Genomic DNA, 13,874 nt, shown 5'->3' on the forward strand with positions numbered 1-13,874 from the left:
TCCAGCCATTCAAGCTCGCTTCAGAAGCGTCCAGGTGGAGTTACTACTCTGAACTCAGGAAGTTTGAGGCAGTTAGGTTAGGCGCTGTTAGGGAATACCTGGTCTTCTTAATTTGTCTGTAGTCAGCAATATTCGCCCAAAATTTGAAATGCTCTTTGACTGCCAGTTCATTCATACAATTAGGTTAAACTCACTGCAGGGTCGATATAGGTACGATTGGTTTAGTCCTGTCATCTTCAGTATTGTGGCCTTACCGACGTAAGCGTTGGTGCCGTGGCGTCTGATGTTGCCTGAGTATCCAGCACTGTAGGTTTTGCATAGCTTGAGGACTTCGTCATTGCAATAAAAGTGTACTTAGTATAAAAAGTCAATAATCCAATAGAAACATAGCAACCCTCTAAAAAAATCTCGTAGGAAAAACATCAATTTTGAACGTGCAAAATTTCCGTCTAAGTGCATTAACCGATAAACTGCGGGATGAAAATTCATATAACCGAAGTCAACGCACTTCGGTTAGGTTTTATATTATGTTTTAGAAATCCCTGCAGCGTTTTGTGGGGGTGCAGACGGGGTGGAGTTGATAACCTGGATCGAGAGCGAAGGGTCGCAGACCTTGGTGCACGACCGCGCCCAAACTAACTTGGCTAACTTGCGCAATACAAATCGATGGAGTGAAACCCTTTTAGCCATTGTTTGGTTTAAGCAACGATCTCTCAAACGAAATTGGGCGGATATTGAACCTGTTCGTGGTTTCGTCTCGAGTGATCACTTGTGATGGTGACAAGTGAAAACAAAAGAATATCCGATTGAGTTCTTTATGGGGGTTTCTCAGATCAAGGCGCGTTTGACACCCTCTTTAATTGAACGATAAACCGCAGTTTAAATATTCAAGAATTTGTGAATTTACACATAAAACGAGAAACTGACTGGCTGACATGCCTATATTATTAGGATTTCCGAAAATTCCACCCTAGCAAAACCGGGTTCGGTTATGCTAATAATTATGAAATAAGAAATAAACACTGAAATCTTGTCATAGATATAGTTCGCCACAGGCACAGAAATCCAAAGCCACAGGTAATCATGGCAATTGGGGGGAGATGCCCCGCACCCGCACAGCCCCCGCACTAATCCGGTGCGGGATAGTGCGGGTGACGTGTGGGTGTCCGAGGCATTCCCCGGCCTCATACCCCGATTGCCATGTCGACCTGTCACGTACTAAACCTACAGTTTTCTTTTTCTTAAAAGTTACAGTTACAGCTGAATACACGTACCAACTTATATCTTTACAGTTTGATTTCCCTCTACTCACTGTTCTCGAATTTTCACTCTTTTTCTTATTATCATTCAGCATAATAATAAAAAAGATTATAGTTTTCGCATAACATCATAAGAGACATTATTCTAACTTCTAACGCTCATGAACGCCTGTGAAAATATCTGAAGGAAAGATTTGTTCATGTTAACCTATATTTTTGGCGCTTTTGTGTAGTTTGGTGTAGTTTGGTGGCGCGCTCTTTGAGAGGCCTATGTCCAGCAGTGGACGCATACAGGCTGATGGATGGATGAGGATGGATGAACCTATATTTAATCATTTAAAGTAATGTAACCTACTTATAATTTATTACTTTTTATTTATAGTGTATAAATAAGAGGGAAAAATATTTTAGTAAGTATCTTAGTATAATATTTATTTAGTATAATAATCTAGTCTTAGTACATTGTTCAGCAGTGTTTAAATTTGTGTGTTGATGTGTTTATGTTTTGCTCAATAAAATTTATTATTATTATTATATCTATATAACTTACTCTCACGCCCGGTTACAAAATAGATATATATATAAAAGCCAAAGGGAATATAATATACTTACATACATAAAAATAAATAAACCTACATATACATTTACATAAATACATATTTGTACCGGGCGGAGGATTACGCCCCGGCAGGGGAGACCAAACGGCCGGGGGTCAGGGCGACAGGTTGAGAAAGCGGCGGACTATCCTAGCCGAGTCTAGCAAGACCGCTTTTTGCATCCTGGCTGCGAGCGAACTGCCACGGAACCCCAGTCGCCTCAGATGGTGAGCGAGGCTGACTGGGATCAACCCGTTTGCAGATATGACGATTGGGATGATTTCGGTGGACTCCACATGCCACATGTCGGAAACCTCGTGAGCCAGATCAAGATACTTGCGTTTTTTCTCCGTCTCAGCTCTCACGAGGTTCTCGTCATATGGAATGGTGATGTCCACCAAAAACACCCTCGACTGTGCCCGGTCCACCACCACGATGTCAGGCTTATTCGCTAGAATAGTCCTGTCCGTGATGATGGACCGGTCCCAATAGAGCCGGACTCCGTCGCGCTCGAGTACCGGCACCGGTGTGTACCTGTAATACGGCAGCCTCTCATCCAGGAGACCGTACTTCAGAGCAAGCTCTTGGTGAAGGATTTTGGCTGCTTGGTTGTGTCTGTGCAGATACTCAGTGTTGGCAAGCGCCGAACATCCCGAAAGCACATGTCTGAGTGACTCACCGGGATGGCGACAAGCTCGACAGATGTCGTGAGTGCCATCCTTCAGAATGTACTTTCGGTAGTTCCGCGTCTTGACCACCTGATCTTGTATCGCACAGACAAACCCTTCGGTTTCCCCGAAGAGGTCACCAAAGCGCAGCCATTGCACGGACGCTTTTTTATCTACGTGTGGCTCATTAAGAGCTTTAAAAAAGCGTCCGTGCAACTCCTTCTCCTTCCATACGGTCTCCCGGTCAGAGGTGCTAAGTACCACCGGTTTCTGCCACTCGGTTTTGGCTAAGGATAGTGGAGTGAGTCCTTTATCACATTCTATGACCTCTCTATGCATGGGGGACCCCCTCATCGTCTCAAAGTAGGTTCTGAGATTGGATATCTCCCGGTTATGCATGGTCTTGACGCTTAATACGCCTCGACCTCCACACTTCCGGGGGATATACAATCTCATCACAGACGATTTTGGATGGTGCATGCGATAGAGAGTCATAGTCGTGCGGACTTTTCTGTCCAGGGTGTCAAGTTCGGTCTGAGTCCAACTGAGCACGCCAAAGGTGTACATGAGGACGGGCATAACCCAGCCGTTATAAGCTCGGACCTTATTGGCGCCTGACAAATAACTTTTACTTTTATTATTATTATTATTATAAGTATAAAATATTCAACTAGATCTGCGTTACTAGTTATTCAATTAAAATAAAATGCTTATAATGAGGAAAATGTACCTAGGCCATCGATATTTATACCTAAAAAACCGTTAATGATCGAAAAAAGAGTGTATACCTATCCACATAATCAATATTAATTCCTGTGTACATATAATTGGCAATGTAATCATTATAAATAATCGTAACAAGTTTTTTCATTTTGCCGGGCAATCATGCATGTTGGAATGACCACTTTGCATGTCAGATGCATGCGATGCGTGACAATTCGTCGTCTATAACCACATAAAGGGCGATATGAAAGCTCCTAGTCCAGTGTGTGAAAAAGATACATTATTTACCGTTAACTCATCCCTTTGGAAAGAGTAGATAACATGATGTATTCGACGGTGGCATACGACGTTGTTACAACAAATCATCTTTTTTATACATCATTTTCACTGACCTCTATTTTACAAGTACGCTGGACCTGCCATTGCCGGTCTGTTATTGAAGCAACTTTAATTTAGCCATATTGGCGCTGATAGCAGCAGTGATCGTCATGATATTATTATGAGCGCACTCGGAGCTAAATGTATGTGATGACTGATGAGGCATCTGTCAATACGAAGACCATTTTATATATAGTGTCAATTTTAATTGCTGGTACTATTGGTGGTGTGCTTCGATTGGCACATAAAAATTGTATTCTTAGCATACTTCTTCCAGCGTACTTTTTTATAATCCATTTCAGTGGTCATTATATTAAATGTGTAACTGTTATACAATTAAAAGTTCTATTTATTTAAGTGCCTTTGCACAGGACGACATTTGCGCGCGAGGTTGACGCACGTCAACATCGTCGGAAATTACAGTGCGACAAGGATCTTTTGGCGCGTGGCCAAAATTTAAATTCACCATTTTTATTTTTAACATTCAAGCCATTCCAAATCATAACACTACGATAATATATCCTGATAATAGATACAGCATAAATGTGTCTGCATCTTATAGCTGTATTTAGCAATAGCTAAATATAGTATTTGATTAGGTAAACATGATAGGTGGCAAGTCCCTGGCCTATCAATGGTTTTTATGATTCTTTTTCGATGTACAAACAGGAACGGCTTACCTAATAATTTCTTTTTCAGTTAAAATTAGATAAAACTTAGACATTTCAACATAGACATTTTGAAGATATTCCCTAAACTTGAGAAGATTTTATTTGCTGGCAGCCTTTGTGCTACAACAATAACGCCGCCATATCAATGTCATCCAAATGTCAAAAGATCCTTGTCGCATTGTAGATGTGTGAACGTACGCAAAGAGTTGGGGCTCTATCGCCTTCGACAATGGATTACGCAGGCGGGATGCCCCCAATGCAAATTAACACATACGCGCTTCAATTTAACGGCAGCCTTAAGTAGTGGACAAAATACCTATTAATTATATAATTTAGAATCTTACATTTGAAATAATTTATTTATTTGTTTCTTTATTTAAACAATATCTGTATTGCTGATTAACCACCAGTTTGGAAGATAATATACACTATACAGGATAGACTTAAAAACAAAGGGCGACCTTATCACTATAGTGATCTCTTCCAGGCAACTCATACTAAACTACTAATAAATTTAATGTAAATGGCAGCTTAAAAGTTTATAATAAATTAGTTACTAGAGATTTTATACATCCTAGAAACATGCACTCTACCAAAGTTGACAAAACACGAACATTTTCTACTTAGTGGAAAATACTATAATTTATCTTTGTAGTCCATCGCCCAAACTTGAACATTTCATAGCTTCTAGTTAAGTATAATATATTATTTATATTGTGTAGATTTCAGTTGCATTTTCAGTTCTGAAACAGTGTACCCACGCGATTACATCGGTGTTGCATGCGGCCCTGCGTGACTCAAAGTTCATTGCATTTTTGTTCAGATACTTTTATTGGAAAAAAAATTACTAAAGTTACCTTATCAACGTAGATAAGGCGCCGCGCTGTGAGAATTTGCATCTTCACACAAGGTATTTTTAGGGTTTGGCCGTTGGGGTTGGGCGGTGGGCCGTGAAAAGGTAGCAGACACATACACAGACAGACAGACTCACTTTCGCATTTACAATATTAGTATAGATTAGGTATAATTTTAAATGAATAATAATAATAATCGGTCGCAAGATTATAATATATAAATCAAAGTGTTCGGAAATTCAAAAATATTTCTTCCATGTAGGCCAACTACGACAATATGTCTAAATACGTTATCAGTCAGAAAGCAGTTTCTATTGAGAAGAGCTGCAAAAATCTCATTTAGTTCTACTCTTTTAAGTAGGCAAAATATTACAATAAGTAGCTATTAGATTTCAATGCAACAAATCATTGCCTATACTATATTAAGGGCAGCTTAATGGAAAGTCGATGGCTTCCATGGAACTCTGTCATTATAGTATTCATCAAATGTAAATCTAAATTAAATTGTTTATAAGTGTAAATTAAAAATTTATAACACCCCCGACAAGTGAAGGCTACAGTAATAACTAGAAAAGTGCTGATAACTTTCAAACGGCTAAACCGATTTTCTTGAATTATGGCTAAGAACACTCTCGATCAAGCCACCTTTCAAACAAAAAAAACTAAATTAAAATCGGTTCATTAGTTTAGGAGCTACGATGCCACAGACAGATACACAGATACACATATACACAGATCAAACTTATAACTTATTATAACACCCCTCTTTTTTGGTCGGGGGTTAATAAAATAGAACATGTCGTTTGATACCTATAATAATTTTAATAATAGTTTTGCCTCCATTTTTCAGTGCTGAAACAATTTGCTCGCGCCATAACGGCAGCGTTGCGTGTCGGACCTGCGTGACTTCGGTGCACTGCATAAACCTTTTGTTTTTATTGAAAAAACATTCGTTAGTACTCCAATTGTACTTAGGGCCCTTTTATTACAAATTGTACTTACCTACGTATGTATTTTTAACCCCTGACCCAAAAAGAGGGGTGTTATAAGTTTGACGTGTGTATCTGTGTATCTAGGTATCGGTCTGTAGCATCGTAGCTCCTAAATTAATGAACCAATTTTAATTTAGTTTTTTTCGTTTGAAAGGTGGGTTGATCTATAAAAATCTAAATCCACGCGGACGAAGTCGCGTGCATCCTCTAGTGATGAAATATTTTTTTGAGCTTTGGACTAAACAATAAATATAATAATACTATTGTTTTATGTCATAAAGCGTTGAAGCCTTTTGGTACCAAACTGACGTAACTAGCGTAAAATCCCTCTTTTGTACTCGTAGACCGTCCTGTTTATTTTTAACCCCCGACCCAAAAACAGGGGTGTTATTAGTTTGACGTGTGTATCTGTGTATCTGTCTGTGGCATCGTAGCTTCTAAACTAATGAACCGATTTTAATTTAGTTTTTTTTTTGTTTGAAAGGTGGCTTCATCGAGAGTGTTCTTATATATGTTGGTGAGAACTTGAATAAATTCAAATTAGCATTTCTCAACATACAGACGTGGTGGGCTATTTATGCCTTATACTCGTACTATGTAATGTGTAGTGATATATAATTTTTCAGAGGCGAAAAGCTCAAGATACACGCGATGACAATGTCATGTGTCGAGGTGTTCGTGACTCTACGCAGTACATAATATATTACGAGATTGAAAACTAAAATACAGTTGTAAAACTACTGTCTCTATGAAAGTCAGCTAGAATACCAACCATCCATCCCATCTAGGATTCAACGATCTAGGAATACATTAGCGTTAGGAAAAAGAACTCTTCAAAATAAGAAATTTATCAATTTGGTGATACGAAATGAAACGAGTTACTGGAGTTCTATTTCACCGGGCATTGGTTCGTCAGTCAATCTTTCGTTTCTCGCGTAGTAAGTACAGTAAGTAGGTAAGGACCTATCATCTTCATCGTCAACCGATGGTCTCCACGGCTGGACATTGTCTCTTGTATGGACTTTCACGCGACACGAACTTCACTGCCTAAATCCAGAGGCTCCCTGCAACTTTTTTGATGTCGACTGTCTATCTAGTCAGTGGGAGTCTGAGAGACCCCAACGTCTGTCAATTCTATGTGCCCCGTACACAATAAATACGTACAGTAAGTACCGATGTTGCCAAACTTCAAGATCACTCTGAAGTTCCAACGAGCGCGTGTTTAGCCGGTCAGAATATAAGCACACCTTATTATGATTGTATTTTTAAAAACTTATAAAAGGCTTTGTGCTTATCATGTAGCAACGCAAACACGCGGCCGTTGCAACTTCAGAGGGATCTAGAAGTTAGGATTCACTTTTACCTACCTATGCTTAAGAGCCAAGCTGTTCGAACTTCGAAGTCAGTGATAATAAAATCAAATCTTTATCCAAGCTATAGTAATATTTATGAATCAATAAAGATGTGTAAGTTGGATAAGCACAATTAGGTAAGTAGCGCTGAAATCGAATACAATGAGAAGAAGTTTCACGTCCATGGGGATTATAGACAGCATGTAGAATTTGAAAGGACGAACTTCTACATACTTGATGAACCTTTCAAAATCTTGCGTTTGATTTTGATCTGAAAATGAGAAAAATCGGTCAAGTGCGAGTCGGATTCGCACACAAAGGGTTCCGTACCATCGTATAAGATTGTGTTTTTTAACTTTTTTAGTGTAGGTAGCTATATGGTGGCCATTTTGAAATCTATATTATTTGTTGTTATAGCGGCAATAGAAATACACATTCCTTGATCTTGCAACACTCAAAATTGTATTAAAAACTAAAACTTGTATTAATAATAGTATGGATTTAAATAAATAGATTTACATTCTGTGAAAATTTTAACTCTCTACCTATTACGGTTCATGAGATACAGCCCGCTGACATACAAACGACGAACAAACGACGGACGGAAAAGAGCGGCTTAATAATAGGATCCCGTTGGGAGCGGAACCCTAAAAATAACGAACTTTAAAACACGAGTCTCTGCATCCACGCTCGGGCATGCTTCATATTTTGATAAATAAAATAGACATTCGAATGTCGTAATTCGAACTCGACCTTACATTCTTTGCCTTGCTTTGGTCTGAATTTGTAACTTTGATAAATTCCACCAACGATCTCTTTGTATGTAGGTAGGTAGTCAAGCACTAATTGCACATACCGAACACAACAACACACGTTTAGAAAACGCACATCGATAAAATTACATACACGGATCCCTATTTCCTACCGTAAGTAGGAAATAGGGATCCGTTTATGTAATTTTTAAATAGATAGGGATAGGGAAATAGGGGGAAATAGGACAAAACTAAAATCCATGGTAGACACTCCTGTAAGTACATACCATGTTCTTCGAACAGTCTATTGTGTAAAACAATTCTCATTCTCTCAGCTTCTTGAGACAACATGGTGGCTGCTACGGTAGGAATAAATTTAATGAAAATTGCTTGCAGTAATGAAAAAAACTGAGCCGTAAACAGACACATGTCCTGCAATAAAAGGTTCAAAATATATATAATGCTGTTTTTGCATCTATCAGTAGGTACGTGCTGCACGCATCGCATTTGCAGTGTTCAAAACTCAAATTCAAAATTATTTATTCAAAGAAGTTACACCTTTTGATAGTCAGAATTGTTAGATTTGTTGGGCACCTATTTATTATAAGGTCAATTGTAGTTTTAGTCTTTAGTAGAACTATAAACATAAACAAAAGTAAATGCTAGATTTCACCTTGCGAAATGCTCATTATTTGGTTTAAGAAACTTTGAAGCCCAGATCTATACTCTCGCAAAGCTCTTACGATTGTATACCCTATCCGCGGAAAGAAGTTAGTAGGTATAGCGCTTTCTCTGTTACGTAATCCCATACAAATGATAGAGGCAAAAATTTCAGTAGCTGTTAACATTTTTGAGTCACCAACCAATCACAAACATGTTTTCAAAAAACGTTCGCAATTTAATTCCATTCGAATTTCGTTTGATTGATTGGTGATTGGTTGGTGATTCTAAATGGAAAGCGCCAACTGAGATGTTTGCCTCTATCATTTGTATGTAACTTCTTTCCGCGGATAGGGTATAGCAAGTTCCTTTTCCAGTTAATCAACTGCTCGCCATGCGTCGTGCTTCGCTATCATTGATTCCATGCAAGAAATATCTTAACCTGGGCGGGTTACACTTTCGCAATTGAGTACCTACTCTCGTGTTGTTTCATGCGGAGTAAGGTATACAGCGTGTAACTAGAACGTTAGCAAAAACGAAGACAGGTGATAGTACCGATAATTACTGATAAGATACCATAAAAACTCAAAAAAAAAAACCATTTAAAAACCCTGTATTTTTGTATTTTTAAAAAGAGCACAATATATTGCAAATAAAACATCTGACTGACGCTAGAGGTCAACGAACGCTCCGTAAATAGGTCACTCGAAGTCAATTTTGCGTTGTAGCATTGACCCGAGTTTTAAATTCTATTCAATGCGGATTTGAAAAATATTAAATCACTAAAACTACAAGATAAGGCAAATGGTTATTGGCATCGGATTGTGTTAAGGTAGTTAATGTAGTAATAACGCTAAGTTTTTGCTAGCGTTCTGGTTACACTCTGTACGATTTCTGTAAGACAAGCCATACCTAATGCAAAGTTTCTTCATAATTAAATATTGAAAAATTATTGCTGTTTAATAACTCACTTTGTGATCCTGGACGCCTTTCAAGATCGTATAAATGAACACCATCATGCTGGGTATGTTGATAATTATGTCCAATAAAAACTAAAAAAAAGACAAGAAATATAATCTTCTTTAAACAAGTAAAAAACTATACTCTGACTATTCTTAAGAGGGGTCTCTCCGTCATTCGCTCCATACAAACGTAGTTCCAATTTCATTTGAATATCAAGCAACCAAAGTCCATGAAATTTTGCAGACATATTCTAGAAACTAATATCTATGCCTGTGTTTTTCCAGATTTCTGTTAAAATATTCGGTTTCAAAGTTACGCGGTCTTAAAAATTCACATACAAATCTTTGAGCCCCTGTAATTTTAAAACTAAATATTTTTAGAAAAATCTAAAACACCACAGACACAGATATTAGTCAATATCTGTCAAGGTCAAGGTCAAGGTCTGCATCCGTACGTAGTCGAAATTCCTCGAACACGTACGAAACGATTTGCTTCCTCTTTCCTAATTCGAACCGCTAGGATATGGAACGCCCTTCCGGCGTCAGTTTTACCTTCCACCTATAATATGGGTACCTTCAAGTCAAGAGTGAATAGGCATCTTCTAGGCAAGCGCGCTCCATCTTAGGCTGCATCATCACTTGCTAGCAGGTCTGATTGCAGCCAAGCGCTAGTCTATATAATTTAAAAAAAAAAAAAAATAGTTTCTAGAATAGGTCTGCAAAATTTCATGAACTTTGGTTGCTTAATATTCAAATGAAATTGGAACTACGATTGTATAGAGTAAGTGACGGAGAGAGCCCTGTTAAAAACTCCATCTAAGTCAGATAGTTTATATTTTGCTATACTATGTAATATGTATAACACATCCAATATTCCATTGTAGCTATACTATTAATTATTATTATTGTTCTTCTTTTCAACAGTTTCACTTTTACACACACAAAGTTTTAGTTTTAGTTTTTAGGGTTTCGTACCTCAAAAGAGAAAACGGAACCCTTACAGGATCACTTTGATGTCTGTCTGTCTGTCCGCCTGTCCGTCTGTCCGTCTGTCGTGTCTGTCAAGAAAACCTATAGGGTACTTCCCGTTGACCTAGAGTCATGAGCAGGTAGGTAGGTCTTATAGCACAAATAAAGGGAAAAGTCAAATGTGTATTTAGTATCTTCAATTTTATTTCAAGTAAAATAACAATTTTTTGTTTCTAGTTGTAGTTGTCCGTTGCATTTATGTTTAATTAATAATTATAAGTTGTTTTTATCTATAAAATTAGTAGATTAAGTTATTTACCATTACTTTTAGGTGCCTACCTACTAGCACATTGTCCTTTTGTTTTCATTACTCCTTCGGAGCTTTATTTTTAGAATTATTAAGTGGTAAATTGTGATCGATCATTCTTACTATACTTACCTATTTTTATTTTACAATAGTATACACATATACTTATAAATGGCGTATCACACAGAAGAAGACTATGTATAGTTTTTAATTTAAGTGCTACTTTGTGTACTTGACATTGGTGTACCGAAATACAACAAATAAATAAACACTTACGATACTTTGAAAAGTCTTCATGACTTTTTCCACCGAATCCATCAAAAATATATAAAGTTCCTGGGAGTAAAGTACAGAAGACCTTCGTTCTTTTATAAATCTTCTTAGTTGAACTATTCGACAATACGAAGAATAGAAGACAAAGAAAAGTATTACAGAAGGTAATTCCGTGGAAAATATAATAACTAACTTTACTACAATCAGAATAGGTGGTTTTGCACAATCTTGCATATAAAAACAGGAAAAAATTATAAGTGTAACTTTAAATAAAATACATACAAGAAAATAGACTATTATCTTAAAATCCATTCGATACAACGCGCTATCAACACCAATTTTCACATCAAAAGTATGTAGCACTTTCTGAAAAACGTAAAACGAACGGTCTTGTGGACAAATCAGAATCAGGAATGCGTACAAGTAATACTCAAGAAGAACTTCTATATTATACCATAATAACCCATTTCTGTTTTCATAGTGCAAATTTAATAACACCAAACAGTAACCTCCTAAGGATAGTGAGGAAATTGATACAAATATTTTTGCAAACAGCTTCATTCTCTCTGATTTGTATTTAATGAATCCGAAATCTAGTGAAAAAATTATGTGCACAGTAATGAAGAAAAATTTCATTCCTTTGGGTAAAGGTTTTGGTTGAACCTTACGGTCCTGGTTAGAACATTTCACTTTTATCATTTTTGTATTCAGAAACATCAAACTGTGCGTTAAAGTAGACAGGAATTAGGAATGTTTGATAAAACCTACTAACACCTAGAAGCTTTCGATATTACAAAGGAAGCTATTATAATAATTAAAATGTCACTGCAGGGCAAAGTAAAGATTAGGTCACACTGATGTAATCGTATACGATTAAATCAATTTGTATACCAATATCTATCGAAAACGAAATATAGAATAAAATTTTTGTTGTAAGTAAATAATAATGTTGTACCAATGTTAAAGTTCCTCTTTTATCTTCTCTTTAAAATATCTATAGATGGTCTTTTTTTCTCGTTATTGAAACAAAGAAGGTTTATTTCAGTTACCTAAGTCTTATCGCAGTCAGTTTAAGTCTAAGAGAAGTTGATAGGACTGCATTGCGTTTACTAAATTATCAAAGGTCTACTATTACTTATATCTATTATTGACGTCAATAGTGGCAATGTGGTCAGTTCTTAAGTTCCACGTTGAACATTGTGCTTCAATTTAATTATATGTCAATCAATTTTAACTGTTACTAATTAGATACAATAAAATAATGAACGTGCCAGGATAAAGAAATATGCTGTTGTATTTTCGAAAAACCTGTGCCATTATTTATTATTTTTCGTACTTGTGTGCATTCAATGTTTTTACTTGGATTCGCTAATATTCGCTCATATCATGGCATGAAAAACTGTCTCGTTTCTGCAACCAAAACCACAACTAGGTACAACCGAGACAAAACTTTCTCGCGACTTTTTCATCGGCAAAATTTTGCAAAAATCTCAAGAAAGTGTTGTTATACTTACCTACTGTTCGTGTGCTGGCACTCTTAGTTAACTCTTAACGATATCGAAAGAATTGCATTATAAATTAATTATTTCAATTCTAAATTCTGAAAAACTATTGTTACCAAGGCACACACTTACCTACTACAATATCATTGAACAATCTACAAAGTTGCTCAGGACAAATGTATATACCTAACCTGTCTTTTGAAATTCGTACCTACCCAATTCGTTACGGACTCGTACACAATTTTTGTGTATGCACAGCGTGAATGAATTGCTTCGGGAAAAAAGTATAGTAAAATAAGCAGACACTGAAAATTTTGTGCAACTAATTTTAAAGAAGCACTAGAGTCTAGACCATTTGAAAAACTGTTACATTAGATCGAATCAACATTAATTAGAACATTTACGAGTATCTTTCTTGAATTGTATCATAAAAATCAAAATGATGCTCATTCGACTGGTTATTGAAGAGTTCAATTGGTTTTTCATATACTTACCTACATATTATTATAAGACAATTGCAAATATTCGATGCTTTTGTACATTATGAAATATACATAAGTAGGTATCTAGTTGAAAGGTTTAGAAAAATTAATAATTTTAATAGCTATACAATACCTATACTAATTCAATAAAGTAAGTAATCACTTTTGATTCTCAGAAAGTGTTACATGTTTGTATCTGCATAATTTGTTATGATTCCATGTCTTATGAAATTGTTTGTTTTATGTGCACAAATATACTATGGGAATTTGCACACGTCACCATCACCTTGCATCGGAATATTGCAATTGCAAGATGCGGTTGAAACTTCGATTTAGTCTAGATTCTATATCGATGGGTTTCAACATTAATTCCTGCCATCAATAAATACCTCTATGCTGGTATAGTGTATACGTATTATCAAAGCTCCCTTCCTACTAAACTAAGTTGTTTCGGTGGACAGAGTAATACATACT

The 13,874-nt window shown here is 36.6% G+C and overlaps 1 long non-coding RNA gene across 1 annotated transcript; it reads right to left on the bottom strand.

Annotated features, from left to right (window-relative positions):
• Positions 1–7,604: 7,604 nt before the first annotated feature.
• LOC123867331 lies at positions 7,605–13,054 on the bottom strand. Its single transcript, XR_006796387.1, has 4 exons — positions 12,931–13,054; positions 9,877–9,957; positions 8,533–8,677; positions 7,605–7,764 (listed from the first exon to the last, which is right to left on the bottom strand). It is a non-coding gene; the product is annotated as an uncharacterized LOC123867331 (long non-coding RNA).
• Between the last annotated feature and the right edge of the window lie 820 nt (positions 13,055–13,874).

This window comes from Maniola jurtina, chromosome 8 (assembly GCF_905333055.1).
Source record: "Maniola jurtina chromosome 8, ilManJurt1.1, whole genome shotgun sequence".
NCBI lineage: Eukaryota > Metazoa > Arthropoda > Insecta > Lepidoptera > Nymphalidae > Maniola > Maniola jurtina.